General features: G+C 39.1%; 1 protein-coding gene across 2 annotated transcripts in view; it reads right to left on the reverse strand.

Annotated features, from left to right (window-relative positions):
• The window catches only part of DUSP8 (dual specificity phosphatase 8), a 111,336-nt gene extending 96,390 nt beyond the window's left edge, over positions 1-14,946 (reverse strand). For both annotated transcript variants that reach the window (XM_032221820.1, XM_032221811.1), the window contains exon 1: positions 14,863-14,946. The gene's annotated coding sequence lies outside the window, so the exon portion shown is untranslated. The remainder of the gene's footprint in view (positions 1-14,862) is intronic.
• Between the last annotated feature and the right edge of the window lie 2,026 nt (positions 14,947-16,972).

The raw sequence follows: 16,972 nt of genomic DNA on the forward strand, positions 1-16,972 counted from the left end.
TCCTGCAGATGTTTCATTACCTAAACGAGGTAACATGCTAGTGACTAGCGCTGATGATGTTACCTCGTTTGGGTAATGAAACATCTGCAAGAAAACAACCAAGTTCAGAGAGCACCAAGGACCCCTCATTTCAATCCAGAGCTACAAATATTCATGTTTATTGGTAAAGTAAATTATACTTCTGCATGTCAAACTTCAGAATAAAGTAGCTAGAGGAATGCCAGAGTGTAATCCTTGATTCAGCCTTCAAGAATGGCAGTTTATTATAAGTAGGATGGATTCCCACCCTCCCCAAAAGGAACTGTTGGTTTAGAATCTGAAATGGTGGCAGGATGGCTTAAACTAAGCAGCTATCTATTCTTATTAAGATGCAAATTAGGCATTGCAGAGGAAATCCCCCAACCATTCCTGCTCCTTTTGAGAGCTTAACAACTTGCTTTCTTACCACCCACTCAGTGCCTTATGAAAAATCCCCTCAAATCACAGTGCTACTACCAAATTATTCATATTTCTGCAGCACTGCCAATCAAAAGGCGTAAGTCTTATTAAAGAATTAGCACCTTACGTTTCCACAGCAACTTCAGAAATGCCAGGCAACCGCTCTACCTTAGAGGCCAGGCAAAAGTTAATCAGGATTTGCAGTGCAGATAGCCTGGCTCTCAGGTTTCTCAGCCACTGAAACAAACCTCTTGCAGCTGGAACATCTGGCGATAGGATCCAAAATGTAAACTACTGCCCTGTTAGAGGTAGCACACTTTAAGCTAAGGTGATCTGCTGGGGGAATTTAATATATCTGAGTCAGTGTAACCGGGGATTTGTATCTACTGTATCAGAGGGATTTCCACTTGGCTTGTTCTCTTTTCTGACTGGTCCCTACAATATATTTGGCTGGTTCATAAAGTGAAATTTCATGAGAAGAGTAGTCCACTCCTATGCTCAGAACAGAATCCCTTATGCCACCAGGCTCAAAATTTTGGGCTTGGACAATCTGGAACTGCTCTTCCAGTAGTTGGACCTAATTGCACAAAATTGTCTGCTACAATGTCCTGTTAATGACTACTTCAGCTTCAACCTCAATAATACACGGGCAAACAATCAATACATACTCAAGATAAACCACTCCAAACTCAATTGCAGAAAATACAGGTTCAGCAACAAAGTGGTCAATGCCTGGAATGCTCTACCTGACTCCATTGTTACATCCTCAAACCCTCACAGCTTCAACCTCAAACGGTCTGCTGTGGACCTCACCCCATTCCTAAGAGGTCCTTAAACGGGGCGTGCATAAACGCACCCACGTGCCTACCGTCTCTGTCCTACTGTCCCCATTCATTAATTCATTAAACATCAAACATTCATTAAACATCAACATTTATTTGTATTCATTTCCTTTGTTCATGTCTGTGTTCATATTTATACCTGCTATCTTGTACATGTTTGACAAACTAATAAATAAATAAACCAACCAATGTTCTAAACAAGCACCACTAAAGAAAGCACACTGCATATCATCTGCATGCTTACAATGCTTATTACCATACTTGACAGGGAAACTGGGTATACTGAAGGATGGAATGCAAGCCCAAAAGCTTACATACATTACATAACTATTTGTTGTGATGAAGTAGTATGCTTCTAAATGGAAGAGAATAGCATGACGATCACTCTTCCCTGATCCAATGAAGTCTTTTTAAAACATAATGCAAGGATACATACACAGCCCAAAATCTATAGCCTATGTAAAATTTAATTTCTCTTGACTAAGGATAAGCAGGATTGTTTTGCAAAAGTTAATTAGCATTGACATTTTCAATTACGTGAGTTATGAGTATGATAAATACTAGATTATACACTATTGTATTTTATATAATTCCAAGTATAAATTTGGAATATATTCTAACTGCATTTATTCATATGTCATACAATTTTGTGTGTCTTTTTTCACTTTAGGATAAACAAGTAAGAGTCACATTTGCGAGGAGGATAGCTTTATGAATTTGATAAATATCCAATCCCTGCTTTCATATTACACCTGTTAGGCCTGGAAGTCATCTTTTGCATTGGGCCTTCAAACCTGCCATAGGGAAATTGGTAGGGGGGAATCATATGTAGTAGGATAGATATAGTTAAAATAACATTCTTTTCTCAGAGAGTCAAGGACGTCTTGCCCTGCACCTGGAGAGGTGTGACTGGGAGACGGTGCCTAATTGGACTATTTGATGGATCTGTGGATGCTGGGGCAGGGACTTGAACTTTTGTTTCGATGGAGAAAACCTGGAAACTTTCAGATTTGTGTTTTCCCAGATGTGCCAATATGACATCTCTAATAAAATGGAACTTTTGAGCAACCTCAAGCCTCGGAGTCTTTTTTTGTTAGGGGTGTTACTTGGAACACTGACAAAACCCTAATTTCTGCTCTTCTCTTTTGGTATACGAAGGAACCCAGATTTAATACTGAAATATTATAAGAGAAGTAAGTATATCAACACTTAAAAGATAGCAAATATATGCTATATTACGCTTCACAGAATAACTGAAATTTAATTTGACACTGAAGAATAGTCAGTAGAGGCTATTATCCAAGTCAATCACTTCACACATAAAAGTTTGTGAGTATTTTAGACACATTAATATTTCCAATAGTATTACTTTGGAACACATTATTTCCTATCATGTTATAAGTCCCACTGTGTCTCTGCAAAGGACTAGAGTTACTTTAAAAGAGTCCAACATATACAGCTGCACTGGGTCTTGGAAAGATAGGATGTCTGAATAGAGAGTCAGACAAAATCAGGCTAGGGTTGACTGATCTGGGGGCAAGGTTACTTCCTACTTCTACTACTTCACCTCTGAGAGCGCACCTCATGCTTGCTTCAACCTGATGGGATTCTTGGGTACACAGGCCGACTCATAGAGTAGACTAAGAAAGGTCTGTGTTAATCAGTGAGTAATTCAGGTAGATGAAGTTATTTTTTTATGTGGTAAGGCAACACTTGGAATAGTGAATGCAGTTTTGGTAACCATGATATAAGAAAGATGTTGAGACTCTAGAAAAGGGGTGTCAAACTGATGGCCCACAGGCCAGACGCATCATTCACAGGCGAACGCCCACCCCAACTCCATGAATGGGGAAAAGGTCATGAAACATCACATGATGATAATATATTGTGGCGAGTTTGAAACCCATCCTCTAAAAAGAGTACAGACAACAGCAACAAAGATTATTAGAAGACTAGAAGTTAAAACATATGAAGAAGAGTTGCAGGAATTGGGTATATCTAGTTTAATTAAAAGAAGGGTGAAATGATAGCAGTATTGCAATATCTCAGGGGTTGCCACAAAAAAGAGGAAGTCAATCTATTCTCCAACTCACCTGAAGGCAGGCAATAGATGGAAACTAATCAAGGAGAAAAGCAACCTAGAACTATGAAGAAATTTCCTGACAGTGAGAACAATTAATAAATGGAAACACTTGTCTCCAGAAGTTGTAGATGCTCCAACCCTGGAAGTTTTTAAGAGGAGATTGGACAACCATTTGTCTGCAATGGTATAGAGTTCCTGCCTGAGCAAGGGGTTGGACTAGAAGACTTCCAAGGTCCCTTCCAACTCTGTTATTCTATTCCTATTCCTATTCTATTCTATTCAAATATAATTATAGAGATTTGACCATTGGAATGTTTAAATATGGCAGGCCACCACTGTGAAAGCACCTCCATGCTAGTAAACAATCAGAATGAACTGAGGGACTTTTCAGAGTGTCAGGTCTACCCATTCGCTAACATGAGTAGATCAGTTCAACTGACTAAACAACATTTTACTGAGAGAGAAGTGGTATTGCTCTGTTCCCAGATTGTTTTGCCCAAATATCCCTTCTTTTCATCCATCTCATTCTGCAGCATTTCATCAACAGGGTTAACCTAGGACTAGTGAGAGGACTTTCCAAACATGATAGCACACTGAAATGTACCACAATTATATGGCAAGATTAACAATTTCAGATGGACTACAACATTCCACCTGGCAAAAGGGATCAGCTCTTAAATAGATTTGGTTGGGAAAGGAGAAACAGAAGATGTCAATGTGCTTTCAAAAGCAAAGTAGAAGTCTGTACAGGCCATACATCACTTTGACCAAGATTTTTCCTCAATAATTTCACCCTGAAAGACTATTTATTCTACCATGAATAATTTTAGATATATAATTAAGGTATTTCTAGCATTTGTCTTCAATTCTGAGAATTGAAAAAAAACAAGAGTTTTTTCTGTTGACCAAATCTTGTATTGAAATAAAGCAAGGCATGAGCAGATCATTCTGATGAGTTAAGTAACCATGCCACTGCAGGGATGAGAATGCTTATTTCTCTGATGGAGAACAGAAAACCAATCTTAATTTATCGGCCAATAGATCAGGACAGATACAGTTCAGCCAATCAATAGCTTGTTCTTGGCCACAAACTGAGTGTATCACTCACCTTCTTCAGTTTTGCATTAAAAAATAAAGCCTAACATCCCAGTATAAAAAGCCAACAATAAGCCTCCCATTTGTCTGTCCTTGTCTTGTCTGAGGTATCCAGGACCACAGTTAAGCTGATTTATTGATCATGCTTGTATACAATATCTTATCAACTAACTAGCTGGCACCAAATTGCACTAGATAAAAATCAACTGAATTCAAGGGGGTTTGGAATTAAGATTGTTTATGAGAATGTAATGACTCTAGGCTGATTTCTCTCTTTGCTCAGCTCCCAGGGTCTGCCTGTCCTTCTCTTACAGCCACAGTAGGATTCGTGTTTTGGTATTACAACTCTTTCATTGTAGCTCTGCTATCTTTCCAGTAAGGTGGGATACAAATACTGTGTGAGTGAACAGTTAGTGAACCATGCAACGCTCACTGCTTGCAAACATAATTTTGTAAAAAAAAAAAAAACTTGAATGGTAATCCTACGCGTGCTCGTGATAGCTTAGAAACTTGCAAGGGGCATGCAGAGAAATCATGCACACTGTTCTGAGCTTCTGTTTGAAAGTTTGCCAGAAACACAATACGATCCTATTTTGTCAATGGCAAGGATTTAAGCTTGTTATGTAATGGCCATTACATGATTGATCACTCCGCTATAGCATTTCTATCTGCTTTGAAGCAGACATGAGTTCATCTGAAGGCTTACATTTGCTTTTGTTTATGTAACTGCCTTTTGAGGGCCTTAACACTCAATTGCTACTGTAGAGAATATGGTGTGTTTGAATCAGATTTAATTATGCAAGGTTTTAATCTTTCCACCTCATCTATACTTTGCTGTAGTACTCAATTATAGCATTTCAGTAGAATTAGAGTATGGTTGCTAAGAAGTAAACATTATACCAAAATCAGGGAGTGGGGGGAATCCCCACACCTTCTGTTTCAGTTCTTTCACTTGTGGAAATAAGAGAACTGTGCTGGTCTCAAAATCTATTCAGAAGAGGGATTTCACAATGCATTCAAGAGCACACATAGAATCTTTAGACAGCTCAAATTTTTTTAGGATTCTATATGAGCCTGGAAGAGACAACGTTGCTTTAAGCAGCTTTGTTCAAGATATCTTCAGGCTTGCATGAAAGCCTGCAAAAAAAAATTGACTGTTTTAAAAAGAGGGCCTTTGCTGTTTAGCATTCCAAATCATTTTCAAAAAATATGAAGCCCTGCGGAAAAATTAACAGCTTCACAGGCATAGCATGCTAAGCCATGATTTCCTTCACTTCTTTGCTGAATCTACCTCAATTGCCAGGATCTAGGTAACAGACTAAGCACAAGCAATCAAAGCATATTTTCACTTATCAATATTATTGTCATACCTGCAAGCCATCTTTCCTTTTTGGACTTCAAGCTTGCCACACTTTCTACTGTGTGGAAAAATGGGAGGGGGGAATATATGAAGTTGGGTGATATGTAGCCATAATAACATTCTTCTTAGAAAGCCAAGGTCATCTTTGTCTCTGCACCTGGCTGGATGGGTGGAATCTGTCTTCGTGGCAGTGAAAGATTGGACCATGTGATGAAATTGTGGGTGTTAGGGCAGGATCTTGAACTTTCAACTAGGTGAGAAAACCTGGAAGCTTTCAGATTCGGGTTTTCCCAGATTGACCAACATGGCTCTTTTAATAAATTGCAACTTTCAAGAACTTCTTGCCTTGGAGTGTTACTTGTTTGAGGATGCTATTTGAAACCCTGACAATCATATCAGTCAGCATCAAGTAACTGAACTGTGTGATAGCAAATATCAATCGAAAGTTAGTCTAATCACTATGAGGTGTTTCTAGTGAAGGAAAAGGTAATTATATTTCTTGTTTCTCTAAACACAAATAATGAGGATGTTCTTATTGAAACACCACTTAGAAATAGATGTCACAATTTTTGTTCTTATTTTGCAAACTTTGGTTGGTGGACAGGCATTGCCAATGTTGGCACCTTCTATGAATCGTACTTAAAGGACAGCTTGGTGCCTTAAAGTCCTTCAAAATATAGCCCACCAAATTCAAAGGAGGAATAATAGCAAGGCAGCCGACTATTCAAGTATCGCCTCAGAAGCCAACAAATAATAACCAAAATTACTGTAAAACAGATCAGTACTTTTAAGATTGAAGTGGCAAAGTTGCATTATAAATATCTATAAAATTCAGAATAAGCCAAAGTACCCAAATATTGCATTTGAATATCTGCTCCTGATGTCTGCTCCCTTGAAAGGGATGGAGATGAAGCAGAGAATTCTTGCTCCAGCTTTACCTATTTCACAGGATTTTTTAATGCTGACAAACACTTCTGACAGCCTAGATGTTATAAAATTACGTAAATAAGAAATGCAACATATCTTATTGCAAACGGCAGTAATACCTTACTGTGGTAAGAAGAAATACCTGCACTGCCTACATCTATATATTTCTATATATTTCTGCTATTCTGCTACATATGCTTTATTAACTATATTTTCTCCTCCTCTTCTCATTTCAGTTTGATGGCGATAAGATGCAAAACTCTGGAATTTTATTCTCTCAACAGTCCATTAACATTACTGTAAGAAGCCACTCTGTGTCTGTAGGAAAATTGCCAAAAGCTGCCTATTACATTTTCAAAAGCATTTTGTCTTTACGAGAGCATCTGCTTTCAGTTTTCACTAACATGCCAGAAAAGTGAATAAACCAACAATAGCTAAATCAGCATAAATGCACCATGAAGGCTCCATTATATCGCTACAAAATAAAGTCTTGGTTCATCTAACTGCTCAAGATGTAAAGAAATAAACACACTAAAACAAATCTTACATCCCTGTGACTTTATTAGCTCAGCTGCAAAGTTTAAGATTTCAACATTGACTGGAAATCAATCCCTAATTATTTTGTATATACATTATGCAAATACCCATCAAGGTTTCCATGGAGGACAAGGTGGCTGAAATCATGCAATTAAACTCAATCCCTTTTATCTATACAGCATGGGAACTCTATATTAAATTAAAGATTGACAGCCATAGACCAAAAATATGTATAAGGGGTTGGACTTCTGCTGTACATGCCATCTTGTATCTTGACCAGTACTATATGAAAACATGCTTAACAAGCTTTTCCTAACCTGATCTTTTCCAGATGAGCAAACTTACAATTTCTACAATCCTTCAACAATATAATCAAAGATCTCCCCAAAAGATGTACTTATGCATATTAAAATATAAGCAGCAGGTTTACATATAAGAGAGCAAGCGTGGTGTACGGTAGTTGTTAAGGAATGAAGCTAGAAAATGGGATTCTTATGAGTTTTATTCCTGCCTTAGAAACGAAGTCAACTGTCTTTCTTGGGAAGGAAGCAAAGTACAACCACTTCTGAAAAATCTTGCCAAGAAAATTCCTAGGCTTTGCCCAGGTAGTCAAGACAAGTAAAAAAAAAAACATTCAAAGGCACCAAAAGAAAAAGAGTTGCTAATTAACAGAAAAATACATTCACCATTTAAGAGCCCCCTTTGCCTTCTTAAACCCAACTCAACCCACTGGAGGCAGCTACCAATAAATTAAAATCAATAAACAAATAAATAATTCTTCATATCAAAATTGATGCACTTTTTTTTTGCTGAACTATCAGTTATATTCATAACCACCAGAAAATTCTAATTATACAATGAGTTCTTACCCAGGGATCCCCAAACACTTGTTCATGGTCCAATGGGAACCAGGCTGCAGAAGCAATGGGCGAGTGCACAAAGTTCCATTTGTGTAAGTGATAAGCATGTGTGTGAAACCATCCCCTCCCTCCGCCCTGGCTGGTCTGTAGTGCCAGAAAGACTGGGGACTGCTGTTGTGACTTATGTTACCTTGTCCTTTCTACTTCAACTTGAATGGCTCTTTAACAGAATTCCCCCTTCTCTTTCCAAAATTTAGAATCAGGTAAAGAAACAGGAAAGAAGTATGCCATGAAAACATCAGCTTCAGTTTTAACCTTTGCACATATTAGGATGCAAGACACTACAAACCAGCAGTATGCAAAGATTATATGCTGCCCATTATGTCAGCAGTGGAACTAATGGATATTTTTCACAAATACTCAGAAACCTGAATATAATTCAGAAAGAACGTACATAAGTATGATGCCTTGTTTAAATATCATGCACATTTTTTCACCACTTAAAAAGCCCAATGAAATATCATCTTAATATGTCACATGGATATGTTTTGTCTTCTCTGCTCTATCAGAATATACAGTATTCTATGCAGTAGCTACAATTCTCAATATCTTAACCACATCAGATTTCAAAATATAAAATGAAAAGTCTAGGATATGAGATGTGTAAAGGGACTGCCTAGAGGAGTGTTAGTACTGTTTTATAATGCTTTGGTAAGACCATACTTTGAATATTGCATCCAGTTTTGGTTGCCATGATATAAAAAAGATGTTGAGACTCTGGAAAGATGTAGAGAAGATCAACAAATGTGATTAGGGCTGGAGGCTAAAATGTATGAAGAATGGTTGCAGGAATTCAGTATTTCTAGTCTAGTGAAAAGAAGAACTGGGTTGACATGAGAGCAGTGTTCCAATATTTGAGGGACTGCTATAAAGAAACGGGGATCAATGTATTTTCCCCAACACCAGGAGGCAGAACAAGAAACAATTTATGGAAACTAATGAAGGAGAGAACCAACTTCAAACTAAGGAGAAATTTCTTGACAGTGAGAACAATTAACCAGTGGGATGGGTTGCCTTCAGAAGTTGAGGATGCTCCATCTCTGTAGCTTTTAAGAAGAGATTAGACAGCCATTTGTTCAGAATGCAATAGGGTCTCCTGCTTGTGCAGGAGGGTGGACCAGAAGACCTTAAATGTCCCTTCTAACTCTGATATTGTGTTCTGTTTTATTCATCATTTCACCATTTTCAGTCAGTAAACCTTTACCTAGAGTGCTTTCTCAATCAATCCTGATTTATTTATACAGATACTGCACAATGAATATTTTAAGGAGCAAATTGCCTTTATACTTCCCTAAACCACCAACTTTATATATAGTATATACATTCCCACTGTCAAGGGCAAGTAACAGGAGCCAGGATAGAGTTCAAAAGCACTGTGAGTTTGTTCCATTCAACCTATACACAAGAATCTGATCTACTAACAGTCAAGGCAAATTGGTGCCAGATAACAGTCAACAGACTTCAGAGGAGAGGGACTTAAGTCTCTTTCAGGTGTGCAGGGACTATAGACTGATGATGCCTTTGACTCTGCCCTCAAGCTCTACCTGGTCATCTCCTATACATACTTTATACTAAAAAGCAACAACAGAGTTACTTTTAGGTAGGTACAATCTGAATTTCACATATTTCTGAACTTTAAATCCAAACAGGCCCAACTACAATGGTCAATAGTAAGTGATAATCAGAGTTATAGTTCAACATCAGGTGAAAGACTCACTGTGATGACTTGGAAATAAGTCCCATTCTACTCAATGCAATTCATTCCAAGTTATTTATGCATAAAATTATAGCTGAGAAGAAAGTGCTATTTACAGAGATAGTGTAACATTTATAATTAGATTGTTGGATTCATAATAGTAAGCTATGAGCTTAAATATCAGCTTAATTATGAAGTTCAGCCCACTGAACAATTTACTGTACAGCAAAATACAAATAAACCAAAGTGCCATCTTAATCATCTGATGTTATTGTTGTCACCCATATTAATCTCATTCGCAGAGCAGACAGCAATGAGGAAATAACTGCCAGAATAATCTAAAATCAGAGTGTGTGTTTATTAAGATACATCAGAATTCACAAACTTTTTGAACTTTTAGAATTATTTATTTGGCAAATTAAAAGAGCAGGGCTTTGGAGTTCTTCAAAACTTTCTACCCTACTGTGTGAGTCAGGCCTACATTTGGAGAACTGACCTGCTTACACAATCTGATATCTAATTCCAAAAAGGATTATTTGTGGCTAAAGTGACATGTAGGATGATAGCCAGTGAATTGGTCCAGAAACCAACCATCTGACTTCTATTCAAAAGTTTCAAAGAATGAAAAATGGAGAATGAGAATAGGGTCCAATCAAGGGTTGATATGCCAAAGAATCTAAGACACAAAGCACTCAGTCTCACAAATTCACAAATATTTATAACAATAAGCCACTTCCAAAGAGCTTACTAGTAAAATACCCTATTAATTCCTCCTTTACTCAACTTTTACTCATTAAGCCTGATCTGTTTGCAAGTTCATCTAAATATTCTGTAGATTTTTTCATGCCCAAGGTTGTCTTCATAATGTAAGAACTCGGATGTGTCTTCATCATCTGATATGGCAATCATCTCTCTTCATTTTGGGTTAAATGACATCAGTGCAGTGGTGGGTTCCGGATCCCGTTGCAACTGGTACGGTGCAACGGGGCCGGCATCCACCAAATGCATGTGTGCAGCACCGGAGCACCGAACCAGAACTGATTCTGGTCCAAATCCTGTGATAGTTTGAGATAATAGCCTTACCTATATTATGGTTCATCGCACAGTTAGCCAGATGTTCAGATTGGATTTGGCATTTTTATCCAGCTATTGAGTCCTTCCCAAGGGCCTGGATAGGGTGATGTGGATGTTTTATGGTGTTACATGTATCGTCATAGGTAGTAAACTGTTTTAAGTAAAGTTCCAACTGACTGATGTTGGTTTTGTCAATGTCGATGGTGTTCAAGTGGTGCTCCAGGTGTTTTGAGATTGCATCCAAAGCACTTATTGATATTGGTACTATTTTGCTTTCCTTTGCCACAGTCGTCCTATTTCTATTTTGCAGGCCTTTGCTTTTTGTTATTTTCTATTACTATTGTGGTGGTTATTGTTATTTTATATTTGGAAGAACTGAGAAGATACTACAACACTATCATGCTGGTGCTATTTTGCTTAGTCCAAATAAAAATATATTACCCAACTATGGAATCTGCATTTTTCTCATAGCCCAACATGGCTATAATTCCTTCTTTTGTCTGAGAATAAAGGGGTTTTATTTAAAATGTTTGCTTGCTTGGGTGCTTGGTTTTGTTCCAGTTCGGTATTCGTTCAAATATTTCTCAATGAAAAACCAAACTACTTGACTCTGCTTAACAAAAATTGAATTTTTGTTAAAAGAAAAAGAATCGATCAAAACTCAACCTCCTCATTTTATGTGTATGGAGTCATTCCGGATTACGCTTTCTATTGTGTCGAAGAAAATCCTCCACCTTTGTTCAGACTTATTTTAGTTAGACTCTCAATGCTCAAGGCCTTGCATTTGCTGTAAAATATGCTGTTCATTGCTACAAAAGAATTGCACACTAATAAAAATGTTTCTAAATTGTCCTTTGTCTAGCAACTGACTGGGCCTTTTACTGCCACAGACAACATCAAACTGAAAGTTAGGAAATGTTTACCAGGAGAAGATATACTATCACAAAGGAAAATGGATTTCTTGCCTAGCCAGAATATTCTGCAGGGGAGGCAACAAGACCTCTGGATTCCCCTTGCCTCTTATGGTTCAATTCCCCGGTACACATTCTAGATCTGACTCTATTTGGAATTGGGGTGATTTCTCTTGGTCAAGCCTTTCTTCCTGACCAGATACATTGCTGCCCTGGTGACTGAGACTCTATGCAAATGAAGTGTAAATCACAACACACAGACTCTCCCCGCAATTTATACCAATATAGTACCGCCTTTTGAATAATCGTATAGTAATTGTGGCTTTTTTCCAAATGTACAGTTCTCCAGCTGACCAGCCATTTCTACCTGCCTGTCTGAGCAGAGATCTTAATGCTGCTCTTGACAGATTATAAGAAAAGGTAGGGAGGAGGGAGGCAAGCATGCAGCGAATGGGAAGCATCAATGAAGCTGTGTCTTTTGCAAGCCACATCTGTAATAGGACTGAAGGAGAGGTGGGCTGCTCTCCTCTGAACCCTTTGGGACTTTATGAATGGAATAAAATAGGGCTACATGGTAGCCTTTGGCAAAATATATGCCAGTGTGTAGCTGTATGTAATCTTTAATAATGGTTGATTTCAAGCCTTCAGAAAGACAAACAGAATGCAACTAGGCTAGTGTAGCTAAAAGCTTCTTATTCCATCATACCTTTCACATCCATGCATGCTCACTAGACAAGTACATAGAATTGCGCAGGCACAAATGCATAAATTCATTCAGGCTTGCATGTTCACATGCAAAATGAGTCAGCTGACCCATCAGATTTTCTCACTGCTGCCTGCTCAGCACACTTCCCTGGGTTGGGTGTACACAGGCTCTTTAAGCTTCCCGACAAAGGGCTTTTTCATCCATAGCAGTAAAAGTGCTATTTGAAATGTCCAGATGTAAAATATATTAGTTGAACTACAAAGGTCAAAATGCATGTTGGGTTTAAAAATAATTTTCTTTCATTTACTCTTTATCTCTTTTCTATGTCAAGACAGTATATCAGGGTCAGACATTAAATCATGTTTGCTTGAGCAACTTGAATGATTACAGTCACATCCAGCCTTGCATTGAAGAGCTCAAAGGGACCCACCTTCCTCCTACTTTTCTGAAAAATGAACTAGTAAGGTAGCCTTCACCAAGACAGATAGACAGAAAGAAAGAAATAGAGAATATGGCTGGCTTGAAATCATCCACTGAGCTTGTATGACTAGTCTTTCTGGTGCCATTTCAACTCCTTAACCACCTGCCCACATAGACACTAAATCAAGATTCAAAACCCTATTCACCTTTACTACTTCACAGCCTACCTTCTCCTGTAGGTTTGGAGATGTTTCAAATTCCTTAGATGTTCTACAATTCTAAAAAGTAAACTGTGGTACTTTGAAGGCATGTTGCAGCCAAATTCTAGTTTGCAAAACCCAGTAAATTTTTCATAGCTCAGTGAGGTTTCTGCAAAAACCTCTGCAAAAAAAGTTGCAGAATTTTAGAAATCATGTTAACAGTTCATTCTAAGGTTACAAATTAATCAAAAACAGAACTTCAGTTTATAGACCATGAAGCTGAGAACGATGCTATGAAGCTATGAAACAAACACACATCACACCTTTAGTAAAAGGGAAATAAAGACAGTTCCTCCTATTATTTTTTTTAAACCTGCTGAAAAGGCCTGGTTGTTGTAGAACCACAATACAATAGCGGAGCCAGGATCTTTGTCTTTAAGTATCCCCATTTTCCATCACTATTACTCTTTCTTACAAGAAAGATTTCAACCTGGCCTAGATACCACATTAGCAGACTTCCAGAACCCTTCTTTACCTTGGCCCACCCTGAAAAAAGTTTCTCCCTGGGCTTTGTTGAACTAGACGCAAGAAAATAGGGGTGCAGAGCCTTAGTAAGAATCTTTTGCTCCTAAACAGGGCTACCCGGGCTTACAAGTCTGTGTTTTGGAGTAGTCAAGCGCTGACTCACAGTACAAACACAGTTGCTGGCAGGAGCCCTGGCTCCAAACGCTTTGTGGTCGGAATCTCTTTAATTCACTATGTATTGACTTAGCCGTTCTGCCAAAGACACCAGCAAGTGGAACTTTGCACAGGCGCAGGTTCCCTATCGCCAAGGCTCTGGGGGCTGCTGAGCAAACTCTTGGTAGCATCAGGAGCACAGCCAGTCCTGTGAAACCACCACCACCACCACCCGCCTCCCAAGAGCATCAGAGCCTTCAAATGTCAGCATCCCAAAAAGAGTGTGTGAACCTGGTCTCCTCCCTTTGGGCTTTCTTTCCAAGCGTCTCTACATGAACGACAATAAAGGGGAGTAGAGGCTATTATACATAACCACCACCACCACCACCACCACCACCACCACCTTCAGATCTATTCAGATCTATTCTTTTTTTTTACTGACCCTGAGTATAACCCGTATCTCCCCCCCTTAACCCCCTTTAATCCTCCTTGTACTTCGATACACGTCATAAATATGCGATGCGTTGGTTGCAGGTCTGCTTTCTCCGCATCACCGCTATCGCTGCTGCGGATTTGCGAACGCCCGCAAGAGCGTTCCTACTCGACCCTGCAGCAATTGTGCATTAAACGCGCACAGGCAAACTCCGCCACCAAAGGACCTGCCCCCGCCCGAACAAACTTCCTCTTACAGGGGGGGAAAGGCAGACCAAATTCACGCACCGTCGTAAACAAAACCCATTCCGCAGCCACATTTCATCCCCGTTTCCATCTGCGGTACGCAGGAGGAGGCGTTTGGACTCTGATGTGGAAGGCATTGCGGTACATAAAGGGGAAAAATCCTTGTCAGGTTCCCACAAGATTTCGGACCCGCAACGTACCTATGGTCCTGCAGTGCTGTGCGGGATGAGGAAGCCCCCCGCTGTATTCTCCCCGGCTCCCATGCAAGGCAACCCCTTCATACGTGGGAACACTTACCCGCCTGGCACTTCCTCCGCAGCCCAAGATCAAAGCCCCTGCAGCGCTCCGACGAGTTGCAAAATGCTGCACATTCGCCAGGATGATTAAACCACAATTGCGAGAGGATTTGATGGGAACAGCTTGGAAAGACTTGGGCAAGCGCTGAGAAGACAAGTTCTCAGCCTTTTGCAAACACAAACACGCAACCACACCGAACTGCGGTCATTATGTCAGCCGAGGAAACTAGGGAGCAGGCATTTTCCCGCAGCGGGGACGCGGGCGGGCGCGCGCTGTGTTATGTGGGGAGCGGGTGGGGGTGGGGGGGGAATAGCACAGATAAGCATTAAACAGGGCTGAAGGATCCAGGAAGACAGAAGGTTGCACTTTAGAACTAAAAATGAACTGAGGATTAGGTCATGCCTTGAAAAAAAGCACCTGACGTCATCCCCAGCCAATCAGAGAGGGAGGCTCAGGGGCAGGATGACGTCAGCCTCTGATCCTGGGCTTTGGGTGCAGATTAAAGAGAGACAGGCAGGCAGAATTGCAATTTAAAAGGGGCTAGATTTTTCTTTTTGTGCTTCATTCCCTTTCAGTTTTTTTTTTTTTTTGCAAGCTCTTAAAAAGGAAATGCCCCGGTGTTCGGGGAGCGGGGGAGAGGGGGAGGAAGCCGGTGCAGAGGGATTGTAGCAACATAATACAAAACCTCTCGTTCTAAATCTGCATGTCATTTATTGTTGCAGAAGGGAGGGTAGGCTTACGTCGTTGGCACATAAATAAATCCTGCTGCTGGAAAGAAAAACTGAACATTGCTCCCTCTCTTCTTCCCACAGCAAAGGGAAGGTGGATTGACTACTTACAAAATGAATTAAGACGCCACTCTGAATTACAGAGATGGACTGAGTAACCTCTAATACATAACCCTGACACTCAAATTTCAGCCATGCCTTTGATGAGGAAAATACCCACCAAATACTGGGAGAGATGGCCACTTCTTAGGAGAATAGGCTAGAAATAGACTAGTTGTGTTATACTGCTACTATCGGTAGTTGTATTGCATAATTGTTTGATAATCATTGTGCTGCTACTCCTGCAATAAACAATAATGGAGGCAAGTGTCTCACACAGTATTTGTTATTTTATTTATATCATATCAAGGATTGGCTTGTATTGAGCAAACTGTACCCCTTTCCCATTTTAACTTGTATCCATTTTCTCCTTTGTCATTTCAGGTGTTGTTGCTCTTTCTTTCCCTTCCTGGGTGATATATGTCAGAAATATATGCAGTCAGGAAAATTGTATCTGAGATTTATACACTTAATCCTATAATACTCTTAATCCAAAAAGCAGATAAATAAAAGAGAATGAGTAGATGTGATCTCTCCCAAATTCCTGTCTTGTGTAGGCTACAATTTAATATATGTTTTCCCCTCCTCGTTATAGATGTATGGGCTTTTAATAGGAGCAATTTCTGAGGAGAGATGTCTTAATATTATACCGCATCCAATCGGTTCCTTATCTGTTCTGAAAAGGTATGCCCAAGCTTTTCCAGTTCTTTCTCAGTCATCTACTTTTCCAACAAATGTATATTTTCAAGAAGATATGCTAGCAATTATGTAGAAATTTATGACAACATACCGGTACTTTTCAAATTTTATTATAGCAATGTAGGACATTTTTTTCCCAAGTTTATTCATTTTTTTAATGTAACATCAAATTTTCACCGAACAGTGTGTGTTCTGGGTACAATTGTGCTTATGTAATCATATACATTTTTGTTATTATTCCTCACCATCATATTAATAATATAACATAATAATATCGTAACATTAATATTTAACATTTGACATCTTCTTTAACAACTTTCCTCTTTACCATTTCCTCCAATTGTACTCCTTTCTAACTTCTATTATTTAGCCATTGATAAAATATGTCCCATATGAAAAAGTATTCCATTTCTTCTTTATCCTTAATAGCAAGTGTTAATCTATCATTTCTGCACAGTCTAAAATTTTCTTGGTCGCATTCCCCTCAGACAGAATCTCATCATCTTTCCATTGTTGGGCAAATGCAATTCTAGTTACAGTTAAGATATGCAAGATCAAATATGTGGTCTTTTTATCATAGGTTT

The sequence above is a fragment of the Thamnophis elegans genome, chromosome 1 (genome assembly GCF_009769535.1).
Source record: "Thamnophis elegans isolate rThaEle1 chromosome 1, rThaEle1.pri, whole genome shotgun sequence".
NCBI classification, from domain to species: domain Eukaryota; kingdom Metazoa; phylum Chordata; class Lepidosauria; order Squamata; family Colubridae; genus Thamnophis; species Thamnophis elegans.